Below are 17,914 nucleotides of genomic sequence, written 5' to 3'. Positions count from 1 at the left end.
AACTTTCAAAAAGGTCAAATCTGTGATTAATGAATGCGTACCTTTAATTGCTAGGATCCACACATATTTATAGAGCATTAATTATGTCTGGTTATCCCATGGGCCGGGCCTTAGCTTGGGCTGAAAGTGGGCCTGGGCCCTAACCCAGGCCCTTAAGACCTATTGAACACGGGGGGCTTCCATTTTACTAAGTATATTGAAGTTGTCGGCCTAAACCGACTACTTCCCTTGGCGGTCTATGTTGCTCGTGTGCCGTCTTAGGGAGGTTGTTCCTCTAGACGTTTAGGTCACCGGTTTTGGCTGGTTACTCGAATGCTTTGGTATGGTGATCGTTTTATCATTATTTTGTTAAGTTGCCTTGGTGTGGTACACTAGTCCCCCAGCCTTGACCGACATAGGTGTCGGTTAAGGGTGATATGTGTTGATATGCTAGCGGAACCGGCTAGGTGTGATACACCAGTCCCCCAACCTTTAAGTGTGATGAACAGTGTTAAGGCTAAAAAGTGGTAACAGTTTGAAGGTAGGTGAAGGGGTGTCAGGGGTCAAATCAAGAAGTTCTGGCGCCGTCATTTTTAAGAGTCACGTCTCTTGTAATGATGGTGTCGATTGGTATGAGTTATTGTTTTGGCGGGAAGGGGTTTTCGCCGTTTGGGATTCTGGCCTATAAATATGGATTTCAAAATGAGTGAGGGGTTACTTGTTTCATTTGCGAGAGTTTTGTATTCAGAGGTCTTGTGTGCATTTTACTGTCCGACTAGTTCCCAATTTCAGCCGACATCTTTCCGTAAACACGAAAAAGGTATGTCTAGTAGCGATAGTATATCATTGTCCACATCTACCAGTGAGAGTATGGGGTCGGAGAGGAGTAGAGATAGGCAAGTAGATGAAGAGGGTACTAGTTCTGGAGGTATGATAAGTGGGATTCCCATGGAGACGGTGAGGGAGGTTCGAGAAGATCCCCCTGAAGAGTTGGCCGAGAGTGACTGGCCGGCCAAAGGCGGTTATGGGTGGGTGGCTGCCGATGTCCGTAATCAATCATCTTTGTTCCGGTGGTCTCGTTTATTGAACTCCTGGCTGAATTGTACGCCTGTCATCTCGAAGGGTGTAAGCGGTGATATCGTTTCCCTGGAGAGGGTTAGCGTTGTTGACCGTGTGTGTCACGGGCAGGAGGGGGTCGCGGAGAAGTTCTTCTATATGTACATGTGTCACTTTTCGCAGCTACATGTACGACTACCGTTAGATGATTTCACTATGGGTGTGTTGCGCGCATTGAACGTGGCACCTACACAGTTGCACCCGAATAGTTGGGCTTACTTGCAAGCCTTTCGCATCTTGTGCCAATCTCTATACTTGGAGCATTCTCCTTACGCCTTCCTATACTTCTATGACACCAGACCCCGGCAGCCGACTACTTGGCTGTCTTTGATAAGTCGTCCTAGTATCAGCAGACTGGACGCATTTTCCCAGTCTTTCAAGCACTTCAAGGACGGGTACTTCAAAGTGGTGGTGAAGGGAGAAGGCAAGCGTTATTTCTTGAACGCAGATGGGAGTACAAAATTCCCATTTAGCTGGACAGGTACCCCTTCTCGGTACAAGGATATGAGGATGGATGAGTTATCGGCGGGGGATAAGGAGGTGGTGGAGATCTTAATGAAGTTTGTTGATAAGTTGCCCACTAAGGGCTTAGTTAGAGTTTATAATTCGGTGCATCTGATTATAGATATTGAAGGTATCTGTTTGTTACTTAAATTGTGTTAATGATTCTAAGTTGTTTTAATCCGAGGTTTAATATATCATTGTAGCTCTTCCAGTCGTTGAGGAAGGAGATTGCTGCTAAGGCTAAGGCAGCGGCAAAAGTTGACATTCCTAATTTGCAAGAGTCTGTGGTGGAAGTACATGTTCATGGTGGGACGAAAAGGAAAGTCGAGTTGCCGCCTCGTCCCGGCAAGGGAAAGGACATGAAGAAGGTGAGGGCGGTCTTGCTCGGGGCGGGATCAGCCAGTGGGGCAGGGTCGGCTAGTGGGGAGAAAGGGCCGGAGTCTGGTTTAATTGAGTTGCCAGAAGTATTTGTGAGGAAGGATATTGCGATCCACCTCCCAGATACCATTATAAATTCTATTGATAGTATGGAGGCGGACCATATTGTGAGGACGATGGTGGAGTTTGGAAGCAAAGCCTTGATATTAAGCCGCCGTGTAGGGTCTTTATATCGGAGGGAGTTGAAGAAGGGAGGTCGGGAAAAGGTGGAGGAGTTACAGGGAAAAGTCGACAAGTTTAAGAAAGAGAGGGCTGCGTGGAAGAAGGAAAGGAAGGGTTCGGAGGAAGAGAGAAAAAGGTTGGCAACTTGGAGGGTTCGCTGTTTGGACTCAGAGGGAAAGTTGAAGAAGAAAATAGAAGAGTTGGAGGAAGATTATGACGAGTTAAAAGACAAGTATGAAGGTGCTACAGGTGAGCTTGATGACTTAAAGAACTGCATCATACAAGAGCACATCAACGGCTTTGAGAAGGGATTACGTCAAGCAGCCTTTTTCCATCAGGAGGTCGACATTACGGACTTAAAGTTTGATGTGAACAAGGATGTTATTGATGGTAAGCTCGTCAAGGAAGATGAGAGCAGTCTGGATGAAGAGGAGGAGAAGGAGGCGGCTGAAGAGGCGAAGGAGGCGGGTGATGCTGAGGAGGTGGCTCCTGATGCGGCAGAATAGGACTTTAATCTTTATTGATTTGAAAATATTATTGAGCCTATGTCTGTAATATTTGATACATTATGTTACGTTGGTATACTTTGCGTTTATGGTTAATACGATTGATGTTTTGTATGTTATTGTGTATGTCAGGTTTTGGTGATATGTGGTGTATGTGTGACGCGATCGATTGTATGTTAGGGGTGTTCGACCCAATCCGCTTACTTGTGGTAAGGGTGGGGAATTTAAACGAATTAAGCACAAGTTAAGGGTGTTCGACCCAGGCCGCTTACTTGTGGTAAGGGTAGGGAACTTAAACGAATTAAGCACAAGTTAAGGGTGTTCGGCCCAGGCCGCTTACTTGTGGTAAGGGTGGGGAACTTAAACGAATTAAGCACAACTTAAGGGTGTTCGACCCAGGCCGCTTACTTGTGGTAAGGGTGGGGAACTTAAACGAATTAAGCACAAGTTAAGGGTGTTCGACCCAGGCCGCTTGCTTGTGGTAAGGGTGGGGAACTTAAACGAATTAAGCACAAGTTAAGGGTGTTCGACCCAGGTCGCTTACTTGTGGTAAGGGTGGGGAACTTAAACGAATTAAGCACAAGTTAAGGGTGTTCAACCCAAGCCGCTTACTTGTGGTAAGGGTGGGGAACTTAAACAAATTAAGCACAAGTTAAGGGTGTTCGACCCAAGCCGCTTACTTGTGGTAAGGGTGGGGAACTTAAACGAATTAAGCACAAGTTAAGGGTGTTCGACCCAGGCCGCTTACTTGTGGTAAGGGTGGGGAACTTAAACGAATATTAGAGTAAAAACGTAGGAAAGTTGTATAGTTGAGAACCCTTCGTTATATTTATTGAATATGGGGTGCCTCGTTAAAACCTCCCTGGCCAAAACCCTCCTTAGGAAAAAAAGACTAGGTGAGGAAAAAGAGTACACCCATGGTTACAAGTATTGGTTCAACTACAGTATACATTCAGCTAAAGTAGAATTTGAGGTGAGATACATTCCAAGTGTTGGGAATCTCTTCCCTAGATAAGTGTTCCAGGCGATAAGCTCCTCTTTCTACGTCTTCGCGTATGCGGTATGGGCCGTCCCAATTGGCAGAGAACTTGCCATCCTTCTTTCTAGCACTACTGGCCATTCTCCATACTAAGTCCCCGATGGCGAATGATCGTGGACATAGGCTTGCGTTATACTTTCTGGCAACTTTTTGTTTGGCAGCTAAGTTTCGTATCTGGGCTTTTTCTCTGAGTTCGGGTAGGAGGTCGAGATGGGTGGCCATGTTTTGCTGGTTATGGGTTGGGTCGTACAGTTCTCGGCGCAGGGATGGTTTGCCAATTTCAACTCGTATCATGGCGTTTGCACCGTAAACTAGGTTGAAAGGGAATTCCTTTGTTGCTGATTGAGGGGTGCACTTGTAAGCCCATAGCACTTCTACTAACTCTTCGGGCCATCGGCCTTTGGCGCTATCTAATCGTTTGCGCAATTCCATTAGGATAACCTTGTTGGTCGCCTCTGCTTGTCCATTAGTTTATGGGTGTTCTACAGAACTTGTGATGTGTTTGATATCCAGGCCAGTGTAAAATTTGGCTAGCTCCTTATCTATAAATTGTCGGCCATTGTCGGTGATGATGGTGTGTGGGACGCCATATCTGCATACAATATCCTTCCAAACAAACTATTCAACCTGTTGGGCCGTGATAGTGGTTAGTGGTTTGGCTTCTATCCATTTGGTGAAGTAGTCGACGGCTACAATAAGAAATTTCACTTGTCCCTTGTCGGGTGAGAAGGGGCTAAGGATGTCCATTCCCCATTTTGCGAAGGGCCATGGGGATATTATGTGATGGAGTTGTTCCTGCTTCTGGTGGATGAGGTTACCATGTTTTTGGCATGGTTTGCACTTTCTGACATAGTCCTGGCAGTCTGCTTCTATGGTCGGCCAGAAGTACCCGGCTTTAAGTACTCTAGTGGCCATGATGCGTGCACCGGAATGGTAGCCGCAAATGCCTTCGTGTAGCTCTTTAATAATATACTGTGTTTGCTCTGCCGTGACACATTTGAGGAGGGGTTGGTTGTACCCGCGTTTGTAAAGGTCATCGCCTATCATGGTATACCTGACAGCCTTAGCCAACCAAGTTTTGTCCGCATCTTGTGGGGGGTTGCCGGTTTTTAGGTATTGGACATAGGGGGTGGTCCAGTTATGGCTTTGGGGAGGAGCGGTGTTGTCTGTTGGGGCATGGGTTAGGTTTTGACAAGTATGTGTTATGGAGGGTGTAGATAGTGTTTGTTGTAACAGGGATCGGTGGTGGCTTTTAAATTTAGTGCTGGCTAATTTGGAGAGGATGTCGGCTCTGATGTTGTCGGTTCTTGGGATGTGTTCGATGTGGACTCGCTCAAAGGCGGATTGAATGACTGTTCGGACCAGATGGTAATATTGTAGAAGGATGGGGTCTTTAATCTGGAATTCGTCATTTAGGTATCCTACAGTAAGCTTGGAGTCGGTTTTGCATGTTAGCGTCCTGACACCTACTTCGCGGGCAAGGGAAAGGCCGGCGATGATAGCTTCGTATTCGGATTGCTTGTTCGATGTTTTGAAGGCAAAGTGAAGGGATTTTTCGATGAGGATGTCGTTGGGTCCTTCTAACACAATGCCAGCACCGACACCTTTTGGATTTGAGGAACTATCTACATGAAGTGTCCACTGGTCCTCTGTGGGTGTGTACTGGAGGTCATTGACAAAATCTAAGAGACATTGAGCTTTAATGGGGCCATGGGGTTCGTAGCGAATGTTAAATTCCGACAGCTCGACGGCCCAGGATGACATCCGTCCGGCTAGATCTGGTTTTTGCAGAATTTTTTGGATTGGGCAGTCGGTTTTGATGGTGATGCTGTGGTTTTGGAAGTGTGGGCGTAAGCGGCGAGCTGCGTGGACTAAAGATAGGGCCAATTTTTCCACCATTTGATATCTGGTTTCGGGATCCTGCAGTGTTCTGCTAACGAAGTAGACAGGATGCTGCGTGCCTTCTATTTCTTGGACAAGCGCGGCGCTGGCGGTGTAGTCGGTGGCTGTGATGTATACGAGGAAGGGTTGACGGGTGTCTGGTATGTGGAGGATAGGTGGTGAGGTGAAGGTGGTTTTCAGTTTTTGAAAGATTTGTTCACAATCGTCAGTCTACGTGAACCGGGTGGATTTCTTTAGGAGTTGGACTATGGGTTGGGTTTGCTCAGCCAATTTGGGTAGGAAGCGGGAAATGGCCGTGAGACGGCCTATGAGACGTTGGACCTCCTTGATGGTAGTGGGACTGTGCATCTCGATAATGGCCTTGCATTTTTCGGGATTGGCTTCTATGCCGCGCTGGGTTAACATAAAACCAAGGAATTTACCCTGGTCGACACCGAATACACACTTGTCTGGGTTGAGGCGGAGGTTGTACTGGCGTAGCGCAGAGAAGACCGCTGAGAGATCCTCTGCATGCTGGTGATGGCTTGGAGACTTGACAACCATGTCGTCAACATATACTTCGACACATTGTCCCATTAGATGGTTGAAAACCTTGTCCATTAGCCATTGGTAGGTCGCTCTGGCGTTCTTGAGACCAAAGGGTATAACCTTATAGAAGTAGTTGGCATCGTCCGTGATGAAGGCGGTTTTGTTCATGTCAGATACGACCATAGGGATTTGGTTGTACCCGGAATATGCATCCAAAAAACTAAGCACCTTATTCCCTGCCGCGCCGTCAACAAGTCGATCGATATTGGGTAAGGGATAGGCATCGCGAGGGCAAGCTTTGTTCAGATCAGTGTAGTCTACACACATCCGCCATTTTCCATTGGCTTTTTTTACCAAGACTACGTTAGAGAGCCAAGTGGTGTACTGAGCTTCTTCTATGAATCCTACGTTCAGTAACTTGTCGACTTCAACCTTAGCTGCTAGTCGGCGCTCTTCGCCAAGTTTACGTTTTTTCTGGGATACATAGCGGGATTCTTTGTAGATGGATAACTTGTGAGATGCCACTAGAGGGTCCACCCCAAGTAGATCAGCGGCTGACCAGGCGAAAAGGTCTGTGTTGCTGGTGAGGATGGGTGTGATGATGGCACGCTCGTCAGATTTCAAACCAGTGCCTAGGTTGATAGAGTGGCCGTTGGGAAGTTCTAGGGGGGAGGTCTCCTCAACTGGTTCGAGAAGAACATCCCGGCCTACTCCGGGGTCTAGATCTTCGCCTGACAAGGCGATGTCGGAGCCGGGAGGTCGCTCAATGTGGTTGGTTTGTTGAATTGGGAGTTGTGGGCGTAGGCTGGCCATGTAGCATTTGCGTGCCAAGCGTTGGTCGCAGTGGATGGTGAGGATGTCACCGGAAGGGGAAGGGAACTTCATGGCCAAGTGGGGGGTGGAGACGACAGCGCCAAGGGTGTTGAGGGAAGGACGACCCAGGAGGATATTGTAGGATGTTGGCGCGTCGACGATGAGGAAGCGGATTGAGATGGTTTTGGTTTGGGTCCCTTCACGAAAGATGGTGTGGAGGTCGATGTAGCCACGGGTGGATACTTGTTCATCAGAGAAGCCATATATCGGCTCGTCATACGAGACCATGGCGGTGTCCGGAAGTTGGAGTTTTTGGTAGGTGGCCCAGTAGAGGATGTCAACGGAGCTGCCCTGATCGACAAGGACTTTCTTAACGGCGTAGTTTTCGATTTCAACAGTGATGACCATGGGGTCATCTTGTTGATGGTCGAGGCCATGAAAGTCGTCATCCGTTAAGATGATGGGAGGCATGCGGCGTTTGTGGTGGGAATGGGTGATATGGTTAATGGATTGGATATGGCGGAGGTGTCTCTTTCTGGCAGAAGAGGTGGATCCTCCACTAGCGAAGCCACTAGAGATGGTGTTGATGGTGCCACGTAGGTAGGGATGGCAACGGGACGGGGCGGGGACGGGTTTCACTATCCCATACCCATCCCCGCATAAAAAATTCATCCCCATCCCCATACCCAAACCCAACGGGTATCAAACTTTTTTCTCATCCCCATCCCCACCGGGTAACGGGTATAATCTCGTACCCATACCCGTACCCGTGTTCTAACTACTTCAATATTAATTTTTATAAAAGAAAAAAAATTACGGTAAAGAAAACATAATATTATGAAATATTCAATATTAGGAGGATTTTCTTCGATGCCAAATACCTTAAAATAAATTATAATTGTTTACATTTTATATTAGAATACCAAATAAAATTTCATGTGAACCAAAACATTTATTAAATTTGCAAACTACAACATTTATGAACTTAGTTGATAAAATTAAAAAATATTTCAAAAAAAATATAAAAGGAAAACAAATATTCAAATTAAAATATATTTTAAATGTTTGTTTACTTCAATTTTTTTAAATTCTAATGAATCTCTTTTTTATACACTAATAAAAGTTATAATATATCACTTGATCAAAATGACACAAAGAACAAATAATAAACATAATAATAAAAGAAAAACAAATATTCAAATTAAAATATATTTTAAATGTTTGTTTACTTCAATTTTTTTAAATTATAATAAATCTCTTTTTTATACATTAATAAAAGTTATAATACATCACTTGATCAAAATAACACAAAGAACAAATAATAAACATAATAATAAAATTTTGACATAGATTTTGTATCTTTTGAACTTCAATATATGTTGGATAGTGACGAAAAAATATTCATAGCAATTACATTAAATTTTTATATTGTAGTAAATAAAAGTTATTTATACAATTAAAGTGAAAAAAATTACAGTATGATTAATAGTGAGTTATAAAATAACAAATAATTAGATAGAATATATTGAAATATTATTCTACATGATGAAAAAAAACAATAAATAAAATTATTAAAAAACTAACAAATGTGTGTTTTAGAAATAATTTGAGAGACTATCGAAAGAAATCGCACAAAGGAAATCAAATGTATAATTAAGGTATGATAAAATGAAAAATACCTTAGAGAACTAATTATTAAATTACGTTTGAAGTGGTTAAAATTAAATAGAAATATCATTAGTGACAAAAAAATTTGTCATTAAATTACAAATAAATTAGTAATTAAATTGGTCACTAAATCAAGTATCGATTCGATCATTGAATCAGTCACTAATTTAGTCATTGATTCAGACAATAAATCAACTACTACCACCAATGACGAAAAATAATGACTGATATGGGTTACTAACTAAATCAGTCACCATTTCATGTTTTTCTTGTAGTGAATTATCATATACTATTCCTAAATATCATTATATATATATATATATATATATATATATATATATATATATATATATATATATATATATATATATATAATTTTAACCACTTCAAACATAATTTAAAGTGAAAAAATTACATTATGATTAATAATGAGTTATAAAATAAAAAATAATTAGATAGAATATATCGAAATATTATTCTACATGATAAAAATAAAAACAATAAATAAAAATATTAAAAAACTAACAAATGTGTGTTTTAGAAATAATTTGAGAGACTATCGAAAAAAATCACACAAAGGAAATCAAATGTATAACTAAGGTATGATAAGACGAAAAATATCTTAGAGAACTAAGAAAACTTTTCAAATATCAACATATATACTTAATGGTTGAAAAATAACGAAAATTATTTTAATGAAACAAAAGAGTTCTTCAAATTAAATAAAAATTAATAATAATAATAATAAGTAAAAATTTTTTTTTATATTACCTTAAATTGAGAGTATAAACATTCTCATGTGAAAGGAAAATTTATAATAAATAAAAATATTAAAAAATAATATAAATATTCAAATGTGAGGCATAATATTTTTTTTTATTAACATACATCATTTTAACATAATTACATAAATGTTATGATAAGATAAAAAATATATTGGAGATAAGAATGAGTTTCATGACAAATGAAATAATTAAAAGAAAAAAAAATAGAAAAAAAAAAATATATATATATAGGAGTTACTTGATTAATTGTGAATATTTTAATAATTTAAACGAGAATGGAGATATGGCGGGGACGGGTATTATGGCGGGTATATGTACATCCCCATACCCATCCCCATACCCAACTGAAAAAGTCGGGGATTCCCCATACCCATACCCATACCCAGTCAATGCGGGGATTCCCCGTCAAAACGGGGACGGGTTCGGACAATACCCACGGGGACAAGTTTATTTGCCATCTCTACACGTAGGGGAGGGTCGGTAGGAATGACGTCGGTGCGGGCCGGTTCGAGTTCTTGGTTGGTGGGTTGGGTGGGGCGTCTGTCGTGACGAGAGTCATGTGGAAGGCGTCTATGGTCGGATCGAGGGGGGTGGCGGGATAGAGAGGAATGGTCATCTCTACGGATGAAACGACGAAAGTGACCAGCACGGACCAGTTCTTATATTTTATCCTGGAGTGCTTTGCATTCTTCTGTAGTGTGGCCATGGTTGCGATGGTAGCGGCAATATTTGGTCATATCAGCGTTAGGAGGTGTGGTTGTCTTACGTGGTGGAGGGATTAGGTCAGCTTGTAGAGCCTCATCGAGGATGCGGGAGCGGGCTACGGTAAGAGGGGCATATCTGGTGAAGCAAGGTTGGCGGGGCTTGCATAGGCGGGCATCAGGGCGGGGAGGTTGCGGGGTAGGGTTGGCGGTGGTGGCTGCATAGTCATTACAGAATTTGGTGTGGAGGGTTTGCATCTCCTCCATGCGGACATAGTCGGTTGCACACAATTTGAGTTCGTGCATAGAGGTAGGTGGGTGGAGGTAGACGTTGTTGGCGAAAGGGCCGGGTTGTAGGGTAAGTGCCATGCACTGGAGGATCATTTCCTGGTTGAGGTGTGGGGTGCGAAGAGCTGCCTTACTGAAGTGATCTATGAACGCTCTGAGTGGTTCGCCTTGTTCTTGCCTAATGCCCAGGAGGGAGATTGTGGTAGTTTGGTGTGGACGGCTGCCAGCAAAGTGGGTGGAGAACATGTGGGAAAGAAGGTCGAAGCTGTCGATGGAGTAAGGCGGATGGGTTGTGAACCATTCCAGGGCAGGGCCCTTGAGGGTGGTAAGGAAGGCTTTGCAGACTGTGTCTTAGGACGTGTACAAGGCGACATGGGTGATGTAGACTTTAAGGTGCTCGTCAGGGTCGGTTTCGCCAGTATAGCGGTCCAGGGTGAAGGGTTCCCATTGGGCAAGAAGATGAGTGTTGGCGATAAAGTCGGTGAAGGGGTGACGACGTCTGGACTGGTGGGGAGGGAGCAGAAGGGGTGGGATGGGATGATTGATCATAGCAGGGAAGGTGGAGGTAAGGTTGTGAGGGGGGATGCGTGTTGTTGGAAGGTATTGCGGGTTGTATGGTGGAACATGTGTGGTGTGTAGGGTGGTGGGTATGTTGTAGGGGATCTGGGTGGTAGGGAGGGTAGCGGCAGGGGTTGGGGCTGCGGTATGCCCTGGTTGAGTGGATGGGAAGTGAGTGGAATGAGTGAAATGAATGGGTGTTTGTTGGGTGGTGGTGAAGGTGTGAGGGGTGGGGTTGTATTCGCTTTCCTCCTCTGTGGGCTGGAAGGCCGGGGACCTTGCAGCTTCAGAGGCTTCCTTGGCCTTTCCCTTCAGGGTGGGATAAGTTTCGATCTTTCGCCTAAGGCAAGAGTTCTCTTGTCGCAGCGCCTCCATCTCATCAACACTGCGTTTCTTCAGATCTGCCAGCTCTTGTTGCATCTTCGCTTGGCCGTCCAGGATGGCGGCCAGGTCAAGGGTGATTCCAGTAGGTCCTGAGGGACCAGCATCCTCTTGCTTGTTCACTCCAGCTTTGCTACGGGTGGAAACCATCTTCGGAGAAAACGGGTACTAAAGGTGTTCGTCTCGTGCCCCACGGTGGGCGCTAATTGTTCCTGCAGAGAACAAACAAGATAAGTTAGGCACAAACGTCACCTTACCCATGTAGTCCGCTATCTCCTCAGTTGGCCTCTTCCCGGTTGGTACATGTCGGTTTGGACCCTGGAGGAGTTACCTACAGAAGGTACTCTGAAGCTCAAGTGAGTCAAAACTCTCAAAAAGGTCAAATATGTGATTAATGAATGCGTACCTTTAATTATTGGGGTGCACGCGTATTTATAAAGCATTAATTATGTCTGGTTATCCCATGGGCCGGGCCTTGGCTTGGGCTCTAGCTTGGGTTGAAAGTGGGTCTGGGCCCAAACCCAGGTCCTTAAGACCTATTGAACACGGGGGGCTTCCATTTTACTAAGTATATTGAAGTTGTCGGCCTAAACTGACTACTTCCCTTGGCGGTCTGTGTTGCTCGTGTGCCATCTTAGGGAGGTTGTTCCTCTAGACGTCTAGGTTACCGATTTTGGCCGGTTACTCGAATGTTTTGATATGGTGATCGTTTTATCATTATTTTGTTAAGTTGACTTGGTGTGGTACTCATTCATTTCTAATTAGTTTACCTTTTATCCTTGTGGATTGATTTTAGTTGTTCAGGAATTACTTAAAAGAATTGTCTTTTAAGTGTTGAAGTTCATATGTTCTTGAACCATGAATATAATGATCATCCTTTTCTACAAAAAAGAAAATACATGAAAACCGTTATTCAAATATACAAGAGCAGAAGTTAAACATGAAAAGGAAAATCAAATTGGAGATGGATGAACTTTGAGAATTTCAAAATTAGCATATAAATAGAAAACATGAGTATTACACTATGAGTTACAAAAATCTAGTGTCGGATGCGGATTTAAGAGGACAATTTTTTTATTGGGTGAATTTAAAACTTTTTGAAGAAAAATTAGTTGTTTAGATCAGAAAAATAAAATGTTTAAAAAAGATCATATTAGTTTATACAAAAATATAAAATATAAGATATTTTAATTATTTTATTTAAACAAAATATTTAAAAAAGAGTTTCAATTACAAACAATTTAAATATCATTTTTTTTAATTTCTTAAAATATAAAATATGTATCCCTTGTGTATTTGTGTACACAATTTCAGGGTTTTATAAGTTTACCACACAAATAGTTTTTTTTTTTTATTGTGCTATTCATGATTCAATAGGATAGAGTTCCAAAATCCATTGCGTAGGTGATAGTTAAATTGTGTTTAGATTCATTATATGAATGTGAATAATGATCCTAGTGTTTCTTTTTTAAATTCTTGGGATAAATTGTATGTTATAATATTTGTAAAACCCTTTTTAAAAAATACAAAACTGATTTTGTTCAGGAAAGACCTAAAACAACTACATGTGGAACCTCCTCTCCCAACTGGTAAAGACCCATTTTAGAAATAGCAATATATGATGTTTTGGTGATTAAGAAAATTCTAAAAATATTTTTAGAGGACATTAAGATAATATTGTTAGTAATGACGGAACTTGGACAAAAAATTTAGGGATGTTAAATTAGATTTTTTATATATAATTTTTTTTTTAGTTAAAAAGAAAAGCTCTTCATTCCCTCTACTTAAAACAAACACACATAATAATAGAATTCAAAAAAATATGATTACCATTCCCTATTATATCATGATACCAAACCATGAATACCATTTTACATAACCTCTTCGTACCTCATCAATTTTATTTTGTGGGTATTGTCAAATTTGATTTGCTTTTCCTGGATCACGTTCTAATGGATTTTAAATTCATTATATGTAACTCTAGGAACTTTAAAGATTTGTTTTTTTATTTCCTCTTACTAGTATAAATTTATCACTTCTCACCTATTTAGAAAAAGATAAAATTTATATTCACAAATCACAATTATTACATTGCAAAACATAACAAAACTCATACCACTTTAATTAAATAAGCAACACTGTATAAATTTGAAACTTTAAAAAATTTATCATTCGCAGGAAAACACAAAATCCCTAAATTTCATAATAAAGGGTCATACTAATTTGGGAAAAATTATGATTAGGGTTCATACAAATTTCATAAAAAAATCCCTAAAATCATAATTAGGGTTTGTACTAATTTGGAATAAACATCTTAAGAAGAATCATAAATTTAACATACATAAATCATTATAAGATACTAACTTGATCTGGGAGAGATCATGCAAAAATGTATATTTCAATATCAATCTATGTGTTCTCCAACATTTGTTTCTCAATTTATCTCTTTCTATTTTTTTCTCCTCATACACTTTCATAATAACTTACATGGTGAAAAGATCTTATAGCGTGAAAAAAACCCTAATCTCTTTCATAAATTAATATTTCCATTAAATTTTTCATTTTATTTTTTATTATTATTTTCCATAATATAAACTTAATATAAATAATATACAATTATAATTTAAAAAAAAGATATAAATATATATTAAAATAAAATTCCAAAAATTTTGGGGGAGCCATAGCTCCCCTTGTCCCTATAATGTTCTGCCAATGATTGTTATCTAGATATTTAGGTGCACGTCCAAGAGTTCAAGAAAAGAAGAGAAACCATTTAATGAAAAATTAAAACAAGACAAAGGGTGCATACATAAAAAGACAAACTAATATTTTAGAAGTTAGGTCAAAAGGAGGTGTCTTTAAAAGGAGAGAATCATAGCTTGATCTCCAAGACTTCACATGTGGTGCATTGACCTTTTAGAAGATAAGGTCAACCATGCCTTCCAATACTCTCCAAAATAGGCACTATGAATGATTGGCTCCAAGGGTGAGGCTCCCCTCGATTCCATGTAGTATTATCCTCCTCCAAATTTGTAAGACCTGTGAAATTTAATTAATTAAATAAATAATTAATTAATAAATGCGGGTAGGAGAATTAATTATGACATTAAATTATGAGAGGACTTGGGTTCGAGTCCCATGTATGCCATTTTGTGTTACTATTCATTGTTATTTTAAATATATGATAATCATGTTGCGAAATAATATGATAATTGAATTATAATTGTTAGCATGAAATATGAATTGGCTTGGTGGTTTGGTATTGATTTAGCTTTGACATGGTAAGGGGTTCAAATCTTGGTGAACCTAAATTGAACATTTTTTGTCATTTTTGGTTTTGGCATGAAGGTGAAGGGTTAACGTAAACCCTAGAGAAATGGCAGCCAAGGGGGGAGAGGCTGGAAACAGATCATAAAGGGGTCCATGAATGGTAATAAACATCACCATTAAGTCTTAGGTTCGTTTTATATTATTACATAGTTTTTAGGACACCTTTAAAAGGCCAAAGTGAGGTAAAGGGAAGGGTTTTGGCAAGTTGAAAAATACACCAGAGAGAGAGAGAGCACGAAAATCTGGAATTCTGTGAGTTTGGAGTGAGACTTGAGGGGCTAAATAGAGAGGAGCCAAGGAGGGTTGGTGTTCAAAGGAGAATTTCTCAATTTTCAAGTTTAAGCTAAAGGATCCAGGTTAGGGGAGTTTATACGTTAGAATTTTTATAAGTGTATTTGAATTGCTGAATATATGTATAATTGTTGATTGCTGTTTGTGTCTGGTTGAATCTTTGTGTTTCTGGAAAATTCCCAGAAACCGCCTGGCGGGCTGTTCATAGCCGCCAGGCGGCGCATGCAATTATACGTGATTTGGGGTTCCTGGAAGAGGAACCGCCTGGCGGCACACTCCCAGCCGCCAGGCGATGCTTAAAGTTTTACACCATTCTGGGTTTTCTTGATGCACTGCCTGGCGGCGATGAACTTCCGCCAGGCGACACGGGGTTGGGATTTGGAGTTTTGTCATTCTGAGGTGTTTTGACAAGATTTTGATCGGAGGGAAACCATGAGTCGGTGATTTAGAGATGATCTAACGTCGTAATTTATTGAAAAACAGTATAATTAATAGGTAAACTTGATGAAACAGTGTGAATATGATTTTAGGGTTATAATTGGGCGTTTTGAATGAACCAATGGTAATGGTGTCTTGGGTGTACTCACATTTTAGACATGGATAGATAAAGTTCGAGTGTGGGTCAAGGTTAAGTGTTTTGAGGGTGAAAACCATCAGGGGAAACAGAGAGAAGTACTAGAGAACGAGAGGTGGATTTCATGGCTGCTGGAAGTTCTGAGAACCAGGCGCCGTATTAGAAATTGGAGTCTTTACGTGTGGAGAGTGTTGCAGGCGGCACTGGGTGAAGGGAGTCATGTTCATGCTACGGGAACAGTTGAAATGAGTAATGTCATGCGAGTATGAATGATAATAGGTAAGGATTAGGGTTGATTTTAAGTGTTGGGAGAGGAAAGAAAATACCGGTAAAGTCGAGTGAAAATATCAGAGTGGGTGAGAAACCAATGGTCCAGATTATTCTGGTATTAGTGGTCCTAGACGATGTCTAGAGTTACGTAAGCTTATAGGAAAAATCGGAATTGCGAATTTGTAGAGAGTGTGTAAATTATGGGTAAGACAATTGTTAAAGTACATATAAAGTGATGGAGACCTGAACAGTAATCTGAGTAATTAATAAAACTTAAAGTGGAATGAGTTTAGAGTGCCATATAGATTATTGGAATAGTTGAGCTTATGCATGACTAATTTGATAAACTAGATTGATGGTATACAAAAGGGAAGTTAGGTGTTTTTACTTGGTAAGTTAAGATTGAGAAGGGTTGTGGATAAGAGTGTATATACATGAAATGAGGAAGGTTCAACTATCTGAATGCATGATTATGCAAGACTAATGTGAGAAACTTGAATCAAAGTCACGAACAAACCAGTAAGAGTTCATTACTGGTGTGGCGCCTAGCGGTGGGGTCACACCTGCCAGGCGGTGGCAAGAAAACAGTGGGGTTCTGGAATTGGTGGCGCCTGGCGGAGGGGAGTGTCTCGCTAGGCGATGGCGACGAAATCAGGGGTCTCCTGGAGCACGTCTGCCTGGCGGTGGTTAATGAATTTGCGATTCTGAGGCGCTTGGCGCCTGGCGGTACGTGTCCCCCGCCAGGCGGTCTGGAAGCGGATAGGCGCCTAGCGGTACGTGTCCTCCGCTAGGCGATTTGGCTGCTGTAAGTCCTAAGTATTGGACTTTGTAGGGTGATCTACAAGGCTTTTGGTGATGCCTCCAAGGTAAGATTGCTGGGTTTCTTGAGTTGAGCTCGGAACGTATCCCTTGAGTTGAGCTCGGGATAGGGGTTAAGCACGTACATTCCTCGAGTTGAGCTCAGAATGGCATCCCTCGAGTTGAGCTCGGGATGGCGGATGAACACGAGGAACCCTTGAGTTGAGCTTGGGTTGGCGAGTGTTGCCGGTGCGAGTGTGTTGGTTGTGGCCAATACAAATGGGTCCAGATAGATTGCCCTCCTCAGTTGTTGGCTGATGAGTTTGGTAGTCTTGGGAAATTACGGACTATGTTCGTAATTGGGAACTCCACCTGGTGTTACGGTGTATGATCCGTGGCATTGGTTCCCGCACGTGCTCTGTCGTTGTGGCCGATAGGTTTGGCAGCAAATTATCTTGGGAAAATCACTAGGAGAGGTAGAACACGAATGGTCTAGTTGTGGCCAGACGTTAGAGAATTGAGTAAGAGATGGTATCTTGGTTCTTTGTAGAGTTTACTGTTGTATAATTGGTTATTTGACTATTGTTATGGTGTATGTTGTTTTCATAAGCTCACCCTATCTACTTGTGTTTGGTGATGATCGTGTACGCGGTACACGTGAGCAGAGGATGTTGATGCAGGTGGAGCCGGTGAGGCTTAGCCACGGAGCGTGGGAAAAGCTTGGGAGTTTTATATATTTTTGTAATATTCCGAGTTGGACTATTTTGTAAACTTTTATGAGAGGTTTTATTGTGTTATTTCAGTTTTATTAACTATGGATTTTGCTTTTCTCCTTGGAGGTTAATAAAATTTAAATTTCCCGTGTTTTTGGGAAATGAGGTTTATTCATAAATGCGACAGCTTTATGTTTTAATTGTTTTATTTATTTAAATTAGTAATATCCTGACGGGATGTTACAAAATTGGCACTAACTTGACCTACAAAACAAACAACCCAAGTCAAGTTAACTTAACTCAAGTCAACATAAAAAAAGTTAGCACAAAACTAAACCCCTATAAAAGAGAGAAGATGAAGATGCTTCCCTTCTAGAGATATTTATTCTTTCAAATCATGTGTCTCCATCCTTGGTAGGGGTTAGGGGCTCATCATTATCTCCTTCTTGGGATTTGACCACAAATTCTTGAAGCTCTTGGTTGAGTTTAACTTCATTTGAGGAAGTAATTTCTCCCTTTTCCGATGAGGTTTTTCCCAACCTTTACTCTTGAATCTCCTAGTTTTGGAAA

This window comes from Vigna unguiculata, chromosome 4, assembly GCF_037176805.1.
Source record: "Vigna unguiculata cultivar grain cowpea cultivar isolate G323 ecotype 2 chromosome 4, ASM3717680v1, whole genome shotgun sequence".
NCBI lineage: Eukaryota > Viridiplantae > Streptophyta > Magnoliopsida > Fabales > Fabaceae > Vigna > Vigna unguiculata.
The sequence above is the reverse complement of the archived record's forward strand: the minus strand, read 5'-3'. Positions refer to the sequence as shown.